We start from the raw sequence: 20,084 nt of genomic DNA, 5'->3' as shown, positions 1-20,084 counted from the left end.
TCAGTCACGATAAAAAACTCTCAACAAACTGAGTAGAGGGCAAGTACCTCAACATAATAAAGGCCATATCTGACAAACCCACATCCAATATCATACTTAACAGCAAGAAGCTGAAAGCTTTTCCTCTAAGATCGGGAACAAGACACTCTACATACTTTTATTCAACATAGTTCTGGATGTCCTAGCCACAGCAATCAGACAATACAAAGAAATAAAAGCCATCTAGGTTGGTAAGGAAGAAGTTAAACTGTCACTGTTTGCAGACGGCATGGTATTGAACATAAAAAAACACTAAAGAATGCACCAACAAACTACTGGAATAACTGAACTCAGCAAAGTTGCAGGATACAAAATTAATACGCAGAAATTGGTGGCATTCCTATATACTGACAATGAACTAGCAGAAAGAAAAATCAGGAAAACAATTCCATTCACAATTGCATCAAAAAGAATAAAACACCTAGGAATACACCTAACCAAGGAGGTGAAAGATCTATACCGTGAAAACTACAAGCCACTCATGAGAGAAATTAAAGAAGACATTAATAAATGGAAATGCATCCCATGCTCCTGGATAGAAAGAATTAATATTGTCAAAATGGCCATCCAGCCTAAAGCAATCTACAGATTCAATGCAATCCCGATCAAAATACTGACAGCATCCTTCAATGAACTAGAATAAACTGTTCCAAAATTCACATGTAACCACAAAAGACCCCGAATAGCCAAAACAATCCTGAGAAGCAAGAATAAATCTGGGGGGTTTATGCTCCCAAACTTCAAGCTCCACGACAAAGCCATGGTAATCCAGACAATTCGGTATTGGCACTACAACAGATCCATAGATCAATGGAACAGAATTAGAGAGCACACATATAAATCCAAGCATATATGGTCAATTAATATATGATAGAGGAGGCATGAATATACAATGGGGAAATGACAGCCTCTTCAACAACTGCTGTTGGCAAAACTGGACAGCTGCATGTAAGGGAATGAAACTGGATTACTGTCTAACTCCATACACAAAAGTAAACTCAAAATGGATCAAAGACGTGAATGTAATTCATGAAACCATAAAACTCTTAGAAGAAAACATAAGGCAAAAATCTCTTGCGTATAAACATGAGCACCTTTTTCCTGAACACATCTCTTTGGGCAAAGGAAACAGAAGCAAAAATGAACAAATGAGAGTACATCAAACTAAAAGCTTCTGTACAGCAAAAGACACCATCAGCAGAACAAAAAGGCATCCTACAGTAAGGGAGAATATATTCATAAATGACATATCCGATAAGGGGTTGACATCCAAAATATGTAAAGAGCTCACATGCTTCAACACCCAAAACCAAACAACCGGATTAAAAAATGGGCAGAGGATCTGAAAAGACACTTCTCCAAAGAAGAAATTCAGATGGCCAACAGGCACATGAAAAGATGCTCCACATCACTGATCATCATGGAAATTCAAATTAAAACCACAGTGAGATATCTCCTCACACCAGTTGGGATGGCCAACATCAAAAAGACAAGGAACAAGAAATGCCGGTGAGGATGCGGAGAAAGGGGAACCGTCCTACACAATTGGTAGGAATGTAAATTAGTTTAACCATTGCGGAAAGCAATATGGAGGTTCCTCAAAAAACTAAAAATAGATACACCATTGGACCTAGGAATTCCACTCCTAGGAATTTACCCAAAGGAAAGAAGATCTCAGATTCAAAAAGACATATGCACCTCTATGTTTACTGAAGCACTATTTGCAATACCCAAGACATGGAAGCAACCTAAGTGTCCATCAGTAGATGAATGGATAAAGATGTGGTACATATACACAATGGACTACTATTCGGCCATAAGAAAGAAACAAATCCTACCATCTGCAACAACATCGATGGAGCTAGAGGGTATTATGCTCAGTGAAATAAGCCATGCAGAGAAACACAAGTACCAAATGATTTCCCTCATTTGTGGAGTCTTAACAATGAAGCAAAACTGAAGGAACAAAACAGCAGCAGACTCACAGACTCCAAAAAGGGAACAGTGGTTACCAAAGGGGAGGTTGGGTGGGGAGGGAGGAGAAAGAGGATTGAGGAGTATTATCATTGGCGTACATGGTGTGTGGGGGGTCATGGGGAAATCAGTGCGGCACAGAGAAGACAAGTAGTGACTCTGTGGCATCTTACTAGGCTGATGGACAGTGACTGCAATGGGGTGTGGGGGGGACTTGTTAATATGGGTGAATGTAGTAAGCACAATGTTTTCATGTGAAACCTTCATAAGAGTATATATCAATTATACCTTAATAAAAAATATGATTACTTTCATGTACCAACACCCATATATGCTGGCGCAATTACCTTAAGAGAAATTGCTTGGTTTTAAGTACATAATAAAAATGAGTTTTATTTACCAGATTTCCCTGCAACATGTATGTAACACAAGTACTAGAAGAAGAGGAGAGAGAGGAACAGAAAAAATAATGTGAAGAAATAATGGCTGGAAACTTCTCAAATTTATAGAAAAACAATAACCTACACATACAGAAAGCTCAACGAACTCCAAGTACCATAAAAAAGAGACATGCACAGACTTAAACAGTAAAAACGGTCAATAACAGGAGAAAAACCTTTAACGCTCGCTGCTTAAAATGGAATTCCAAGAAGATCAATAGCTGACTCATCAAGAAACAATGGCAACCAGAAAGCAGTGGGATAACCCAAAGTGTTCAAAGACAAAAACTATCAACAAATAACCCTATATGCAGGAAAACTATCTTTCAAATATGAAGGTGTAATAAATACATTTCTAGATAAACAAAAATTGAGAACATCTGTTGCCAGTAAGCCTGTCTTAAGTACGAAAGGCAGTATTTACGCGAAAAGCAAGTCAGCCCAGATGTAATCTGAATCCACACAAAAAAGAGCACCAATAAAATCAATTTAAATGAAAAGTTCAGCAAAAAAATAAATTGTTATAAATAGAAAACATTCACTTAAGGCATAAAAAAAAGCAATAAAGGAGAAATAGAGAAACAAAAGACATAAAACAAAAGTAAAATAGCAAGCATGAATCAAACTACATCAATAATAACATAAAATGTAAATAGGGTAAGCAACCCAAAAAAAAGAGAGAAAGAAAGACAGGACAGGACAGGACAGGAGAGGAGAGGAGGGGAGGGGAGGGGAGAAGAGCGCAGAGGAGGGGAGGGGAGGGAGAAAGACGATCTAACTATATATTGTCTATAGAGACATTAGTTTCAGAGATATGAACAGCTTGAAGAAAGGACAGAGAAAGGTATCACAGAAACAGCAAACCACAAGAAGCTAGATTGGCTACATTAACATCAGACAAAACAGAGTTAAAAACAACAACAAAATAACTTATCAAAGATAAAGGGGGACATCTGATAATGATAAAAGGATTGATTCATCAGTAAAGTTTAATCATTACAAATATGTATGTACCTAATAATAAAATACATGAGGCAAAAACTGACATAAAGGAAGGTAAAAATAGACATTTCAACAGTAATAGCTTCAATATCTGCTGTCAATAATGGTAGAATAACTAGACAGAAGATCAACAAGGAAATACAAGACTTTAACAATCTTATAAACCAACTAGATCCAATAGACATCTATAGAGTATGACATCCAACAGAATATATGCTCTTTTCAAATGCATGGAACATTCTCCTTGATAGACCACATTCTAGAGCATTAGCCTTAATATATTTAAAGGGACATAAATAATACAAACTATTTTCTCCAACTACAATGGAATGAAATTGTAAATCAACACGAGGAAAAAAATTGGGAAACTCACAAATATGTGGACATTAAACAACACACCTAAATGATCAATGGGTCAAAAAAGAAATAAAAGGGAAATAGAAAACAATTTAAGATGAATGATAGTGAAGATATAAAATATCAACATTTCTAGAATGCAGCTAAAGCAGTGCTTATGGGGAAATTAATAGCTATAAATGTCTACATTATGAAAAAAAAAATTTCAAATAAGTAAATAACCGTCCACCTTAGGACACTGGGGAAAAGGGGGCAAGCTAAACCTCAACCAAGCTGAACAGATAGTACAAAGGTTAAAACAGAAATAAATGAAATAGAGAATAGAAAAACCAGTAGGAAAAATAAATAAATAAAGCCCAAAGCTGGTTCTTTATAAAGATCAACATGATTGATAAATCCTCAGGCACACTGACCAAGATAAAAAGACAGAAGACTTGGTAATTCAAGTCATTACTCTCATGCTGCTTATGTCAACAACCTTTTTCCGACAGACATAATTTCCAACCTCACACAAAAAGTAGAAACCTGGTGGGAAAACCCTCCAATTACTGCTCACAACTTACCCGACTCCCCAAACTTACCTAAAACTATACCATCCATAGCTCTTACCCAGGTTAAATTCTCTACCCTTAATTTGGAGAGAATCTTGGTCCTTCTCTGCCTTCTCGGTTGCTTGTTTAATCACTTGCCCTTTCCTATCTCTTCAACCTCTCCTCTACTTACTTATTTCTCCCAGCATATCAACTTTGTCCCTTATTAAAAGTCTGCCCACAAACCTGTGTGATCTCCCTGTATTGTTCTTTCTTGCTTTCCTGTTGCAGTGAAACCTCTTGAAAGTGTAATCCACAAACTTTCTTGTTCTCCAATGTCACTACGAGCTGTCAGATTAAACACGCATCATTTTTCATCTAGGCTACTGCAGATTGACTTGCCACGAACTTATCAACTACACTTGAGATTTTTAATTTGGTATGCACAGGTGGGCTGCAAGGGTTCACAAATTTGAAAGTTTACATATATGAGCACGTTTTTCAGGAGTCTTTTTTTTTTCATAAAATCTAAATAGTGCTAGGATGCCAAAATGTTACCTATTTTTCTTATGGAAAACAGAGCGACTTTAAGAACGCAAAAGTGATCGTGTCATTGGCTTGTCTTTCAGTATTTCTCCATCACCTGAAAATAAAACCCAAACCCCTCCATGATGTGGATCTTACCTCTTCAGCACAGTACTTCATCACTACCTACCTCCTCTCCATCCCTATTTCAGTCCTCTCCCCTACACTACTAGCATCTAGTTACAGTGAATTATTAGCATACCTAGAGTTCATAACTCTCATTTGCTTTAGGGCCTTTTAACATGATTCTCCTCCTCTACATGAAATCACCCATTTAGACCTATTCTCTAAACTGGGATTACAAAAGTGAGGTAGAATAGGAACATGGGACATGTAACATGATTAATTTTTCCTGCCTATGATGAGAAATGCCAACATATAATGGTTACTGTAGTAAGAACAGGAGGGACTCCATCTTAAAGCTAAGATTCTATTCTAAAAACCAGGGAGTTAGGAGGTAAGATTCCTAACATATTTTATCATGATTCGCCAACAAAAGACCCCATCCTAACGCAACGTAAGCAGTTCTCAGTGATGTGTTTTCACTGCTTGAGGGTCACCATTATCTTGGAGAAGAACAGAATTAATAAATTTCTGTGTTAAGTTTATCTTACAGAATATTCAGAGGGCTGATGATGGACGGTGATGTAATGTCTCTCATCGGAGACAAACATCATGACACCACACATCAGCCTATGCTCCCCTGGCCCTATTCTTGAAATCCTTAAAGACCCAAACCCTAAAACTTAAGTGCACCTCCTCTCTGAGATCACCTGCACAGCCGCCTGAGTGTGCACTGTCTTAACAAACTTTCTTGCTGCAGAAGCCTGTTGCCCTTCTCTGAACTCTTTTCATTTTAAAGACAAGAACTTGCTGACCTCCTCTGGAGGTAAATGTATTTGTCACTTTGCTTTTTCATTCAATTTTCTAGTCTTAACCCCAAGTCTTCTCTCTATTGTGCTGCAAATAAGTAGGAAAGGGCTACTGAAATCTGATTTCGGCTCGCAAATTTCTGTCACCTGGGTGACTCTCACAGAACTGTGGCTGCATGATCATACTCTTTGTACGCTGCCTGAAGAAAAGTTCTTTGATTTGGGAAGTTCTCACAACAAAATCTCACTCCATCCAGTGCTCTGTGGCTCCCTCAAATTTTGGAGTGGTAGGGGCTTGCTTAGTTCCCACACTGTGCAGATCAAGATGCCAGGTGACCCTGGCTTTAGGAATTGCCAAGGGAGTTTTTAGCAGTTCAGTGAACTTCCCTTTTCTCCTCTGCTCTTTCCTGTGCTCTACTGTCTGCACAGCTGCTAACATCCACTAATCCTCTTGCTTTATGAACTCCTTTCTTACCTACACTCATCCTCAGGAGACTTCCCTAGTCTGGGTGAGGTTTCACCTAGTGCACAGGGAAAGGCCTCCCCAGACACAGCTGCCTGGCAACATAAAGGGAATAATTTCCTGTTCTCCATCAGGATTAAGTATCCTTTATATTTGTGTTTATGGCATCCTATGTATACTTATATAGCAACTTTTATCACACATCATTATAATTATTAACTTAGCTTTCTTCCCTGTAAGATGACAAGTTCTTATAGAGTTAAGGACAGTATTTTCCATCTCCATGTTACTACTGTATGGCATTCATGTATTTCCCAGATAAATCATACCTTATTCCCTTGTCAACTCACTGCAAACACTGTAAATACAATATTTTTAATACTCTATGGGAACTAGTTAAGATGAATATGCTCCTCCCATTACCAGATTTAATGATCTCTTCATTCCTTATCAAATTTAAACTTTCCAGTCCTTCCTTATAAGTAACATTTGACAGAGTCATCATGTCCTCTTTCTTGAAATCTTTTCCTCATTTAGCCTCCTGGATACTGTTCTCACTTGATTCTCCAGAACACTCTCATTACCCTGACCTTTTAAATGTTGGGAGTGCCTCTGGGTTTATTCCTCAAACTCTTTATTGATATTCACTAGCTAGATGATTTCCCAGTACCATGATTTCAAATGTATTTGCTGATAACTCCCAAATTTATATGTGGTGCGTTCACTTTATGAAATTTCACTGAGCTAAACAGTTATGATCCATACACTCTTTCATTTGAGTGTTATACTTCAATAAATGGTTAAAAAAAGAGAAAAGAAAAACAACTATTGTGATGAGCTCTTAACAGAAGTCTTATAACATATCCCAAAGCAAACCTTTTCTCTAGTCTTTCATTTCTGACACCATGGAAACTGACTCTTCCAGAGTGCTCAGGCCAAAACCCTCAGACTCAACCTTCTTTTCTCCTTTTCTCTTAATACTACATTTAATCCATCTACAAATCTTGTTAGCTCTACTTTCAAAATATATCCCCAAAATGAGTATTTTCCACATCTCATATGATGTCTCAACTAAAATAACATAATTGGTGTCCCTGTTCTATCCTTGCCCCATAGGAGTCAGAGTGACCCTTTTAAAATATAGATCACATCGTTTCCTTTTGCTTTCCAACTCACTAATTCAAATTTAAAGTCCTCTGGATGGTCTCAGTCCAGCCATCTCTATGACCTCATCTACCATCCTCTCTGTTTCATTCCACTCCAATCACCATGGCCTCTGTGCAGTTCCTTAAATGCACCAAAGATGATTCTACCGCAAAGCCTTTGCACTTGCTGTGCCTCTCTCCAGTCCCGTGGATTAGTTTTAATTTCTTTGGATCTCTGCTCCAATGCCATCATCATCAAAGAGGCTTTTAAAAATAGCAACACCATCCTCTCCTTATCTCTATCCCCCTTACAATGCCTTAACTTTTTTCACAGCAGGTATTTGATTACTGTCTTTCTCCCCAACCAGAATTTAAGCTTCAACAGAGCAGGAACTTTACCTGTTCTGCTCACCAGAACTCCCAGTATCTATAATATCTGACGTTAGGCAAGAGGTGAACAGTATTACTGAATTAGTGTACAATTTAACACTGCCTCTCTTCATTATTTTTGACGTTTTCCTCCTCTCTTCACTAGCCTTTTCTGGTTCTCCCATTTCTGACAGTTTCGGTCCCCGGTTTTGCATGCAAGGACCGCCCACATCCCAGCACAGACGCGCGGGGTGGGCAAGGCTGACCCCTTACACCGTCCCCGCCCAGCCCAAGGAACAGGAGCCCCCGGCGGGGGAAGGGCTGGGGTCGAGGAGGAGCGGGAGGAGACAGGGAGTGAGCAGCCCGCCACTCCCGTCCCCGCTTCCCCGCACCCGGAGCTTCGGACCGGACGCCCGGGTTCCCGGTCGCTGCCGCCCCTGCTCTCACCTGCCTTCCGGCCTGGGGTCGGGGCTGTCGGCCGAAGACCCCGCGGCGCCGCCAGCGCTAAGACCGGAGGCCCGGCGGCTTCGCCTCCGCGGCGGGGGCTGTTTCTGGGTCGCCGGCTCTGGCCCCATGGCGCGGAGATGGGTGGTGGGAGGCAGCGGCCGCGTGTCAGGAGACCCACAGGGACGGGGAACGCGCGCGGCTGCTTCTACCCCCGCAGCAGTTCCGGTCAGGAGCGCGCCGCCGCCGCATTTCCGAGGTTTGAAATGGCGGCCACGAAGGGTCCAACCAATCAGAGAACAGCAGGTCGTTGCTAGGATGCGTGGAGTCCCGCCCTCTACCCTCCCAGGCCCTCTGGCGCCTGACCGAAGCTGAAAAAGTGAGGTGGTGCGCTGGGCAGTCCTGCAGATTAGTGGATGGCCTTGGTTTAATAATGACTCCGTTCCTAAATCCCCAAAGCCCAATACCTACTGCACTGTTTATTAGGACTTTCATCACAGTCCAAGACAAATTGCAAGCGTTTTAATTCCTTTTCAGCATTTGGGGAGAAGAGAGGTAGAAAGTAATGACCGAATATGAGGTGATTTTATTGGTTACATACACACTAAATTATTCATGTGAGAGAAATCCCAGTTATCAAAGGAAATGGAAATGTGTTCTCAGGGCTGCCTAGGAAACCAGTAAAACCTAATTTTGAGCCCTCCTGCTTCCCAATGGGGAGGAGTGAAAGTGCCTTCATCCTCTAATTATAAGAAGGCAGCAAAAGGCACAACGTCAAATAATGGACTTCTCAAATAATGAAGTTGTTAAATAGCACGTTCTTTGAATTTAAATATTGCTTTTTTTTGTATCAAAGTCTTTAAAAAATAACTTTTCCTTTGACACTTAGGAATCTATCCTAAGAAATAAAATTACATAGGCACCGAAGGGTGGCAGAATATGCCATCCTAAAATATGCTACTGTGGCATTAGGATTATTTTGCGTTACAGGCAGTTGAAGAACACCAGGAGCAGGAAGGGCATCCTGGCCTCCCTTTTTTCACTGAAAGCAGGAGATGAAGTTCTGTTGTGAAAACTGCCCTTTCTATACCTGGAGGAAAGAAGCATTCTAATTCCCGAAGATGGGGGGAAGTCAACGGAGAGAGAATAATGTACAAACAGACCTTATTAAAATAACATCTTCCTTTGGTCTCCTTATATATTTTAGTTACGTTCCCACAATTGCCTCTCTTCATCTGCTCTAGTATATAAATAAGCACTAAGATTTTACCTCTCCTGTGGGTCTTCGTTGTCCTATGGAGCTCCCTTGTTTGTGTGAAAATCCCTTACCTTTCCTCCTATTAATCTGTCTTCTGTCCTTTTAACTGTCATGCCCAGCTGGACACCCAAACAGGGTAGAACTGAAGTTTTGTTTCCCGTACAACATGAAGATATTAATGGCATGGTTGTTGTTTATGATATTAGAAAGAGTAAATAAAGGCAATCTAAAAAAACAATGATAGGGAAATGGTTAATTATGTTTGATTCACTGGAAAGAATATTTTCAGCCAATAAAAAATAACTATGAAGTGTGGAATAGAATAATACGTTGTAATTTTTAAATAAAAACAGGGAATGTAGAGGTATATCTAGTATATTCAGAGTTATGAATTTAAGAGATTTCATAGGAAAAAGATGATATCAATGAATTAAAGTGTCTCCATGTGGTCAGACTTTAGGTATTAATTTTTTTTACTTATATTTTATAATTTTTTAATTGTGAAGTGTTGAGCTTATATTACATTTATAGCACAAGGTAAAGTATGTTTAGTTTCAAAAAGGGAAAGAAGTTAGGGAGTAAGATGCCCATAGTTGAGAACTACCTCTGTTCTGCCTTATCAGACCCTTATCCCCAAATTAAGAAGGAAATACTGCTTTGTAGCACTGAAAGTAAAACAATACAGAAATGTCCTCTGGGGACTTGGTAAAAAATTTATTTTAATAACATTTTGGCACTAAAGTTTCAAAATATTATCAGTGGAAGCAATGGGGGCAAGGGTAGGGATTTAAAAAGGAGTATTGAAAATGTGTGTGTGTCTGTGTGTGTGCATGTGCATATGTGTGTTTTGGGGAAAATATTTCTAAAGGACTAAAATACATATTACAGAGATAATATATGTATATAAACATACATAATGAAGTATACACATTAAAAATTTAACAGTAACAGCTAGAAGTACTGAAAAGTGTCTTACAACTTTCAAACCACTAGAGGAAAAATTGTAGTACAACGAAAAGTCAATCAATCTATCAAATGGGAGGAAAATATGGAAACAACAGAAAAGCATAGTTGAAAGCATTAAGAAATAGAAAACTTCTATTAATGGAAAACCCAGCCAAATGTAGGTAATCACAATAAAAGTGATTACATTGCATTTTCCCATTGAAAGACAGAGACTCTCACTATTTTTAAAAGAGACACATCCAAAACAAGTTTAAAAATAAACAAATGGAGTTCTAGCTCCTGTAATATGATGCAATAAGTTATCGGGACCATTTTGATTAAGTAAAACAAAAAATGCTGACTAAAGTGCAAAAGAACATCTTGAGGCTTTGATGAATAAGATAGTAAAGAATTATTGGGCCAAATCTTGAGGAAATGAGAAGATAAGTGGGGGCCAGAAACTCCTTTTATGTTAAAGGTACTTTCCAAACAGGGAAATTTCAGTGTTCATGGACTTAATTGGTGCAAGGGAGAGGAATCAATGCCCAGAGCCCGATCCAAGGTAATTTAAAAGGAGACTTTTCACCATACAGTTCAACCACCAAAATACTTTCAGAATAAGGGTAAACCCACCCACCTCCTCAACACCCATGAGACCACAAGGGGGTTTTCCTTGGTATTGAGCAGGGCTGGGCATTAGGAGGGACTGTCTCTCAGAAGCTATGACCACAAGCTGGCACTAAGACCAGTGGGCAACCGAGAATCACATCACTTGGATGGTCTGAAAATTAAACAAATATATTTAAACAGATAAACATCCCTTAGGTGTCTTGTTGAAAATGCAAATGCTCTCTGGAGAACTACACTTTTATCCCAGACTGCAGAGACTTCCCTCAAATAATTTTTCAAGGAAAATCACTGGCTCACACACAAAAAAACCAAGCAGATAAGGAAAGAAGCCACTGCTGGTAAGAGTCAGAAGACGTAATTGACAGAAAAAAACAGACCTGCAAAGATTTTGTCTGCATAATCAGACAGAAATGTTTACAATTACTATGTCAAAAGAAATAAAAGGCAAGATGGAAAATATCTTCAGGAAGTATACAATTACAAAAAAATAAGCATAACGGAGCAGATTTGAAAAAGAACTTAGAAGAATTTGTAGAAATGAAAAAAATACAGTAATTCAAATAGAAAACTCACTGCATGACTTTAAAAGATTAGATAAAGCCAAAGAAAGACAGTGAGTGAACAGGATGATAGTTGGAGAAATTAACCAGAATGTAGCATAGACATTCAGATTGGAAATAGAAGATGTGAAGGACTCTACAAGGTACAGCAAAAAGGTCTAACAAAAAGGAGAGGAAAGGGAATATGGGAAGGAAGCAATATTTAAAAAATAGCGACTGAGGACTTTCCAGAACTCAAGAAAGACATGAATCATCAAGCCCAACAGATCATTGAACCCAGCGAATCCAAAGCAGAACAAATAAAAAGCAATACACATAAAGACACATTATGTAAAACTAAAGAAACCAAGGACAAAGACAAAAATTCCAGAGTAGCCAGAGGGAAAAGTCCTTAAAAGGAACAAGATTTATACTGACAGCTTCTCATATGCAACAGTAGACTGAGGAATAAATACCAGCATTGAAATCTACCCAGTGAAATACCTTTCAAGAATATGGGTGAAATAAAGATATTTTCAGTCAAAAGCAAAAAAAAAAAAAAAAGTTTGTGACTGAAAGATGCTCTCAAAGAAAGTCTAAAGCATTTACCTCAGGCCCAAGTAAGAAAAGTAAAATCTGAAATGGGAGGAATACAAAGCAAAGAAAGTGGTAAATATGTGGGCAAATCTAAAACATTGTATATGACAACAATTAAAAAAAAAAGAAGGATCATAAATGGAATTTAATTATTCTAAGGTCTAAGAAAAGGGTATTGTGCAAGAAGAGGGTAAAGATTCGATTAAATTTGGATATGTTGTAATATCTTGGATAATTGCTATAAATGGAATTACATAATATGTGGTCATTCTGTCTGGCTTTTTTCACTTAGCATGCTTTCAAAATTCATCCATGGTGTACCACATATCATTATCATTCCTTTTTACTGCCAAATAGTATTTCCCTGTATGGATATACCACTTTTATTTATCTATTCACCAGATGATGAACATTTGAGTTATTTCCACTTTTGCCCTTACAAATAATGCTGCTATGAATGTTTGTTTACAAATTTTGTGTGGACATACGTTCTCATTTCTTTGGGGTAATGAAGCATTTTTATTGTTCCTTTTTCCCTTATTCTATTTGAAAGCTAAATACTCCATTTCTATTTTTAGCAATTATTCAAGATATTACTACATATCTAAATTTAATCAATATCTCTACACTTTTCTTGCAAAAGATAACCTAGGATATGAGGACAAACAGCACAGAAGTAAACACTATATCTAAACCCAACTATATGAGATATTGCATTGAATGTAATGGACTAAATTCTTCAAGTTAAAGACAAAAATAGAAAAAAATCATAGTGTGTTTACAAAGGACACATAAAAAATGTGCAGACAATGAAGAATGTAAATAATGTAAGAATGTAAAAAGTGGAAAAAGATATTCAAACACTAACCAAGAAAACTACATTAAAGTAGTAATTCTTTATTAATATTCAGTAATAGTAATTGTAGTTCAATAGTGTTAATATTCAATAATACAAACTTTAAGGCAAAAATCCAGTTAAGATAGTTATTTTAAAATGGTAAAAAATGTTTGAATTCTGTAGGAACTGTAACAATTTAAAATTCACATGCTCTCAATAACATATTCTGAAAATAGATAAAGCAAAAATTGTCAGATAAAGAAATAATAGAAAAATCAACAATCATAATGGGAAATTTTAATACATCTTTAAAAATAATCGGTACTCAAAATTCAAACTACACAATAAATGAGTTTGATGTAATGGAGATGCATATATCTCCATTGCATCCAACAATTCCAGAATACACATTCTTTTCAAGCATTCACAGAACATTTTTAAAAATTGACCATATAGCAGAATATAAAGGATGTCTTAAGTATATAAAGAGAGAAATTATTTAGAGTATGTTCTCTGAACTTAATGAACCAAAAAAAAGTATGATATAATTAAAAATAAAATAAATAATAAAAACCTAGACTATCCCCATATACTTGGAAGTGGTGGTGGTCCAGGTGAAAGGGTGAAAGGTAGAGGTAAAAAGGCCACTTTTTTGTTTTGCTTTATGTATTAGGGATTGTTTGAATCTTATTTACGGAAAAGATATTCAACAGTGCTTAAGCAATAAAAAGAGCTCCTTGCTGGCACAGCAGATTCTGCTCAGACACTTTCCTTTCCCCATAAGGATGGATTTTTTAAAAATGCATTTGTTATTTTCAATCCAGGGATAAGCTGGAAGGAATTCATCTGCAGTCGTGCACAAACTTAGTTCAGGGTGTGTTCAAGCCCACCTCCACTACTCTGAGACTGAACTGACAAAACGGCGAAGAGTCTGTACTGCTGTAAGTGGAGCAGGCGTCTCAGTCCGCAGGTGGTGTCATTTCCTGCCCTGTGATAATGCTGACCTGGGTGCACTTCTCCGTCACTCCTGCGGGCAGTGGAGCAGCTTCCCGAGGGCATGGTAAGTGGCTACTGTACTCCTCGGGTACCGGCAGTGTTGCTTTGCTGTTGTAGCAGGTTTGACTCCGGATTTGGCCCTCTTCCCACCAAACAATTCTTTACTTAATTCTTAATACGTGAGAAGACATCTGGTTCTTGCAATATCCATGTTGGGTGCAGATCTGGACAGGCTCTCCTCTATTTATCTTCACTTTTGCTGCTTTGGGAAAAGTTGTTGATTTGAAGTTGTTTACTTAATTGAAGGCTGAAGCGAGCACCTCTGCTTCCTTCAGTTTCTGTGCTTGTTTGAGACCTGGTGTGCTGATATTCCTATAGGAATCAATCGTTTCACTTTTAACATGCTTTTAGAGTTTCTGGGGACTTCAGACCCAGGTTTCCATTGCTAAGCTCATAAATGCCTGGCAGGGTAAAGTGCAAGATCTTCTCTGTCCTCTCTGGAGTTCTTTGTGGACAATAATGACGATAGTTACTTACAGTGATTCTGTTTTGGGCACCTTTTAAGATCCACTGTCTCTTTAATCACTTATGTGTCAGTTACAGAAATGTTTAACATCTTAGAATTTTTTATTTTTAAATAGAAACCTTTCAAACTGCTTTTTCATCTTTGATCTTCTCACCCCATTGGACCCTCCCTTTGACATTATAAGGATGTTTAAATTGTTTTGCTCTTAAAATTATGCTTTCCCACATGAGGGATGGAAATATCCTGTCTTAAGTGTATCAATGTCAGTATTATGGGTGTGATATTGTATTATAGTCTTGCAAGATATTTCCATTGGGGAAAATGGCTAAGAGGCACATGATATCTTTCTGTACTATTTCTTACAACTGTGTATGAATTTGCAGTTCCTATTTATCTAAAAAAAGTTAACTAGAAGATTATGCCTTCCTAGTAATTCAAAGAAGCTTTGTAGTAGCATTTATTAATGTGCTGTGAGTTACCAATGTTGATATTCAGTGGGCATTTTACAGTCTTAGAGTGTGACTATTATTTTAACACATAGTTTGGAAAGGAGGGAAGAATAAGGTGAAGACAGCCTTCGGTACCTTGGAACAGAGTGATGTTGTAAGCTCAGTTGCTTCTCAAACCAGGAAGGGCAAAGTCGATTCTTCTTGGGCCAAGTATTCCTGCCAAATTAAAAAAAAGGACAGTATCACTCCTCTGTCTGAACTACGTGGGTAGCAGATCACATGCAAAGCAGCAGTGGTTTTTTTATGTTGGTATTGTGAGCACATGGCATGTGTGCATCCCACACGACTGGGTGGTAAACAGCTGAGGAAGACTGCTGTGAGAGAAATCTACATGTACATGGTTTCAATGATGTAGAGACACAAAATGCCCCCTAACCTTTAAATTTTTACCTACATCTAGGGATTTAGGTGAGTCTGATCTGTTTACAGTAGCTTACAATGTACTGGGATCATTTTAAGTTTCACAGGTGAAGGAAATGAAACTGTTCTTTGCAGATAGGGGTCGTAGAAGGCTGTTTATGATGGAATGTATTGTTTTTATTTTTATGTGCCAGGTAAAAGTGGGAGTATTGATTGGTACTAAGTGCATTGCAAATTGAGTTCACAATCACTGTCATGAGAGACTGATAATTGCAGAGAAGTAACACAAGAGGGAAGCTCTGCTCAAGTAATGAACATGAATTCTTCAAAGAGGAGAGAGAGCTGTGTTGTGCCTTAAGAATCAAGGAGACTAAGTACAAGGTTTGACGGGGCTGAGCAGGAAGAGAGTCCAAGTCAGATTGCAGGGGTGTGACCAGCCAGAGCTCCCTCCCACCTGTGACTGGTAGGCTTTTTGTAGCTGAAGCTCAGACCTTGGGAAAAGACGGTAGGGTTACCTAACACATCAACAGGCAAACCTCCTGAAGGGCCCTGATGATGCAGAAAATGGCCTTCTCACTCTCTAAGACCTCCTGTGTAGACTTGTTCCATGACCCTGGCAATCAAAGCTCAATGATATTAAAGTCAGTGATTGTAATCCCTTTAGATTTTTAGGATTTAACTTTTCCTTTCCCTCTTTTAGATGTCTACTAAAACTGTGTATGTTTAAATAACAAAAAGAGTTGTTTGCTCTTTTAAAAAATGTGGATAGTGATTTAAAAGTGGGATAGGAGATGTGGGGGCTGATATGGGTGAAGGAAAACAGTGAAGTTTAAACCAAAAAGACCACTTACTACCCAGATATAACTAGAGTTAATACTTTGCAATTTTTTCATTAAGGTATCATTGATACACATAAAGGTTTCACATGAGCAACAGTGTGGTTACTACATTCACCCATATTATCAAGTCGTCCCCCCGCCCCCGCCAATACTTCACATTTTTCAAGACAGTTTTCTATGCTTAGTTTTAAATGTATTTGACATACTTTATATACAATCAACAAAAAGCTTATATACTCTGTACTTAATATGTTATGAGCATTTCCCACTTCATACCTTTTTGGGGGTAAATATTTAAGATAATATTAATTAAGGTAATATTAAGGGTAATAATGCATAACATACTACTGTATTGATGATCTTCCTTTAAATGCCCAGCAGTAGGTGAATGATTAAGTTGATGTTTTCATTCATTTAGTTAATAAATCTGTGAATGCCATTGTGCCTAAACTTTGTGTTTTAGATTCTTTCTTTCTTTTGTAATTCATTTGTTTATGTCGTTTGCCTGTTTATCTAGTAGATGTTGCAAGTGTTTCTTTTGTAACTGACAAATATAAAACTGGTTTATATATAACCCTTATATATGAAGGGCTGTATATAAATCAATTTTTGTATGCATCGGTATTTATTATGGTATAGAATTTTTACATTTGGAGTTGTCAAATCTATTGCATGTTTCCTTGGTGAACTTTTCACTACTTTTAAAAATCTTTTTTTTTAAATTTTGACATCATTAATGTATAATCACATGAGCAACATTGTGGTTACTAGATTTCCCCCCCAATTAATTTTTCACTACTTTTAAGCTTAGGCCATCCTTCCTTATCTAGAGCATATATGAACAGTAAATATAAAAATCTTAAGATATGAAGAGGTAACATCTTTAATTTATCTGTAGTGGGTTTTAAACTGTGTCAAGGTTATACCTTTCCAGTAACTAGCTAATTTTTTGGGGGGGTAAGACAGCTTGATTTTATACATATATGGTATATAATATATATATAGTCTTAACTTGTTCTTAGCCCATTACACAATAGGTGCTTAGTTTATGTTGTTGAAACTTTGAATGGAACTGTTGTCCGTAATTCAACTGTTCTTGTACCCTGGCTTTTGGTTTCCATGAGACACCTTTAATTAGCCTTATAATACATTTCACCAAGGCTAGCTTGGTGTCTGAATGCTGAGTGATGAAGCTCATATTATCTGACAAGGCCTACTCAATGCTAACTTACTGTGGCTTATTTCAGAGGGAGTGCCTTTCCATTCGTATTGGCCAAGCTGGCATCCAGACTGGGGATGCTTGCTGGGAACTCTATTGTCTGGAACATGGAATTCAGCCGGATGGCATTGTTCTCAGCAGTAAAAAGGATCAGTTGGAAAGTGCTAGAATGGATAATATGGATGCATCTTTTGATACCTTCTTTTCTGAGACAAGAGCTGGGAAGCATGTGCCCAGAGCACTCTTCATGGACCTGGAGCCAACTGTTATAGGTAATATAAGTTTACGTTCCAGTGCACTTTTCAGGCCCACAATCAAAACAAACACACCAAGTATCCAATGGTGGGATTATCAGATTATACAAATCTATCTAAATGGTGTCATGTGGACCTTTTCCAAATTTAGAGGATCACTCGATGGCACTTATGCTGAGCAGCATGGCAAACACACCCAGAGGGAAGACTGGTGTAGCCTTTTTGTGTGGCAAAGCAAATTAATTCTTAATTTCTCAACACACATCTATCATAACAAAACTTTTAATTTTCTCCTGGATTTGAAAGCCAATTGCCAGAAGCTTCTGACAAACAACCTGAAATTTTACATTAGCTGCTTATAAAGGGTAGAATATTTGAAAGTGATCCCACAGAGGCAAGGAGCCAAATAAATCTAATTGTGGGGAAAATCAATACAATTCTATTATGAATAATGGCTGCCTTTGTAGTATCTTGTGCAAAAAACACTTGAAGTGAAGCTGGAGCAATCCTGGGTTGAGAAGTAGCCACAGTATGGGGAGGAGGGTGGATTTGGGTTTGGGACTATGTATTAATTAGTTATTGCTGTGTAATAAACTAGCTCCAAGCTGAGTGGCTTAAAACAATGATGATCATTATTTTGTTCATGAATCTGCAATTTGGACAGGGCTCAGAGGGGACAGCTTCTCTCTGTTCCATGTGGTATCAGCTAGGAAGGCTCAAGTGGGAACTGGAAGATCTGCTTTGAAAATGGCTTATCTACTTGGTGGCCAGCTGTTTCAGGCTGTTGGCTGAGAGCCAGGCCAGGGCTGTGGGGGACATGGGCCTCTCTGTGGACTGCTTGGGCTTCCTCACAGCATGGCGCTGGATGCCAAGAGCAAGCATTCCCGTGAGAACAAGGCAGAGGTTCACTGTACTGTAATAACCTAGCATTGGAAGTCACACAATGTCACTTCAGATATATTTACATGGTCAAGGTGGTTACAAAGATCTACCCTGGAAGGGGTATAAGCCTCACCTCTCGATGTGGAAATAGATAGGTTCTAGAAGCACATGAGAGATGAAAAATCTTGTTGTGGCCTCCTTTGGAAAATGCAATCTGTACATACTGGACTGATTGGAGTCCATTTCCCTGTCAGAACAAAGTCAATCCACCAGAACAGTGGATTGATGTCAACATGAAGGAAAAGTTAGAAGATTTTATTGAAAACGGAAGTTACAAATTGTCGAGGCCAAGATGCTTCAATGAAGATTTAGTGTTTACTCTGCTGGATGCTGTGAAACAATTAAAAATAAGGAGACATTGATAACTTCAAGAACAGAGGACACTAGTACAGAGGTGAGGAGAAGCAATTGCGGTATGTTCTGATTTGAGTTGTAAGTATCCTCAGAGAATATCTGAGTTTTTGTTTCAGACACATGGGAGTTAGCTGGAGTCTGCTGTCCTAGGAACCTGAGCAGGGTGGAATATGTCCCCAGAGGACTTAAGTAAATGTAGCTGAAGAAGCCATGTGAGAGTCCACATCCCAGTATTAGGATTATTGTAGCAGACATTTTAATTTGTGCCAATGCACCACAGACACTAGGCCTATGGTAGGCCTAAGGCCCAAGATCAGAAGCTAAGCAAGTAAGAGAAGAGACAGGCAAAGACCCAGAAGAAATTCCCTAATCCTTTAGAATATAGCCTGCTAGGAGGGTGATTTTGAGGGTCCTGAGCTGTCCAAACAAAAAGGCCTAAGGTCCAGGGTTTAGGGAGGAGGCCCTGGTTTTCCTCATTATGTCCAGCACACGTGCCAGGCACTGTTCTTGACATTGGAGGCACATATAGTCTCGGTGTTCATGGAACCCACAGAGTCAGGTGCAGACATATAAAAGCCAAATAGGGTGCTTGAAAGCTGACTGGGTAGTCATCAGATGTCTACTCCTGAGGGAACAGCATTTGCAAATTCACAGAGGTGTAGAGGAACATGCAGCCTAATAGTTCAGTGTGGCTGGAATGGAGGGTGTGTGCAGGAGGGCAATGAGAAAGGAGTCTGGGCCATGGGCCTGGTAGCAGGAGTCAGGAATTTGGACAGAGAAAGGACCTTGCAGGGCACAGCTGTAAGGGATGGAGATTCAAGTGGAGAGGAGCTAAGTGGCATTGGAGGTGAGGCAGCCAAAAAGCCATCAAATAATTGTGTTTAAAAACCATCAAAGCCCCTGCAGATGCTGGTTGAGGATGCTGGGCCAGGCACTGAAGTCTCCAGACAAAATGCTAAATGGCAGGAAGTTAGAGTGGCAGTTTGGTGTGCATATGAAGCAGGCTTCTTTCGGAGTATACGGTTGGGTTTAGGAATTCATGGTCATATGCAGGAGCG

General features: G+C 38.6%; 1 long non-coding RNA gene across 1 annotated transcript in view; it reads right to left on the bottom strand.

The window, feature by feature from the left end:
* The window catches only part of LOC140847831 (uncharacterized), a 130,532-nt gene extending 122,036 nt beyond the window's left edge, over positions 1-8,496 (bottom strand). Inside the window, exon 1 of the long non-coding RNA XR_012128028.1 lies at positions 8,224-8,496. This is a non-coding gene — a long non-coding RNA (uncharacterized lncRNA). The remainder of the gene's footprint in view (positions 1-8,223) is intronic.
* Between the last annotated feature and the right edge of the window lie 11,588 nt (positions 8,497-20,084).

Source organism: Manis javanica, chromosome 2 (assembly GCF_040802235.1).
Source record: "Manis javanica isolate MJ-LG chromosome 2, MJ_LKY, whole genome shotgun sequence".
Lineage (NCBI taxonomy): Eukaryota > Metazoa > Chordata > Mammalia > Pholidota > Manidae > Manis > Manis javanica.
The sequence above is the reverse complement of the archived record's forward strand: the minus strand, read 5'-3'. Positions and strand labels throughout refer to the sequence as shown.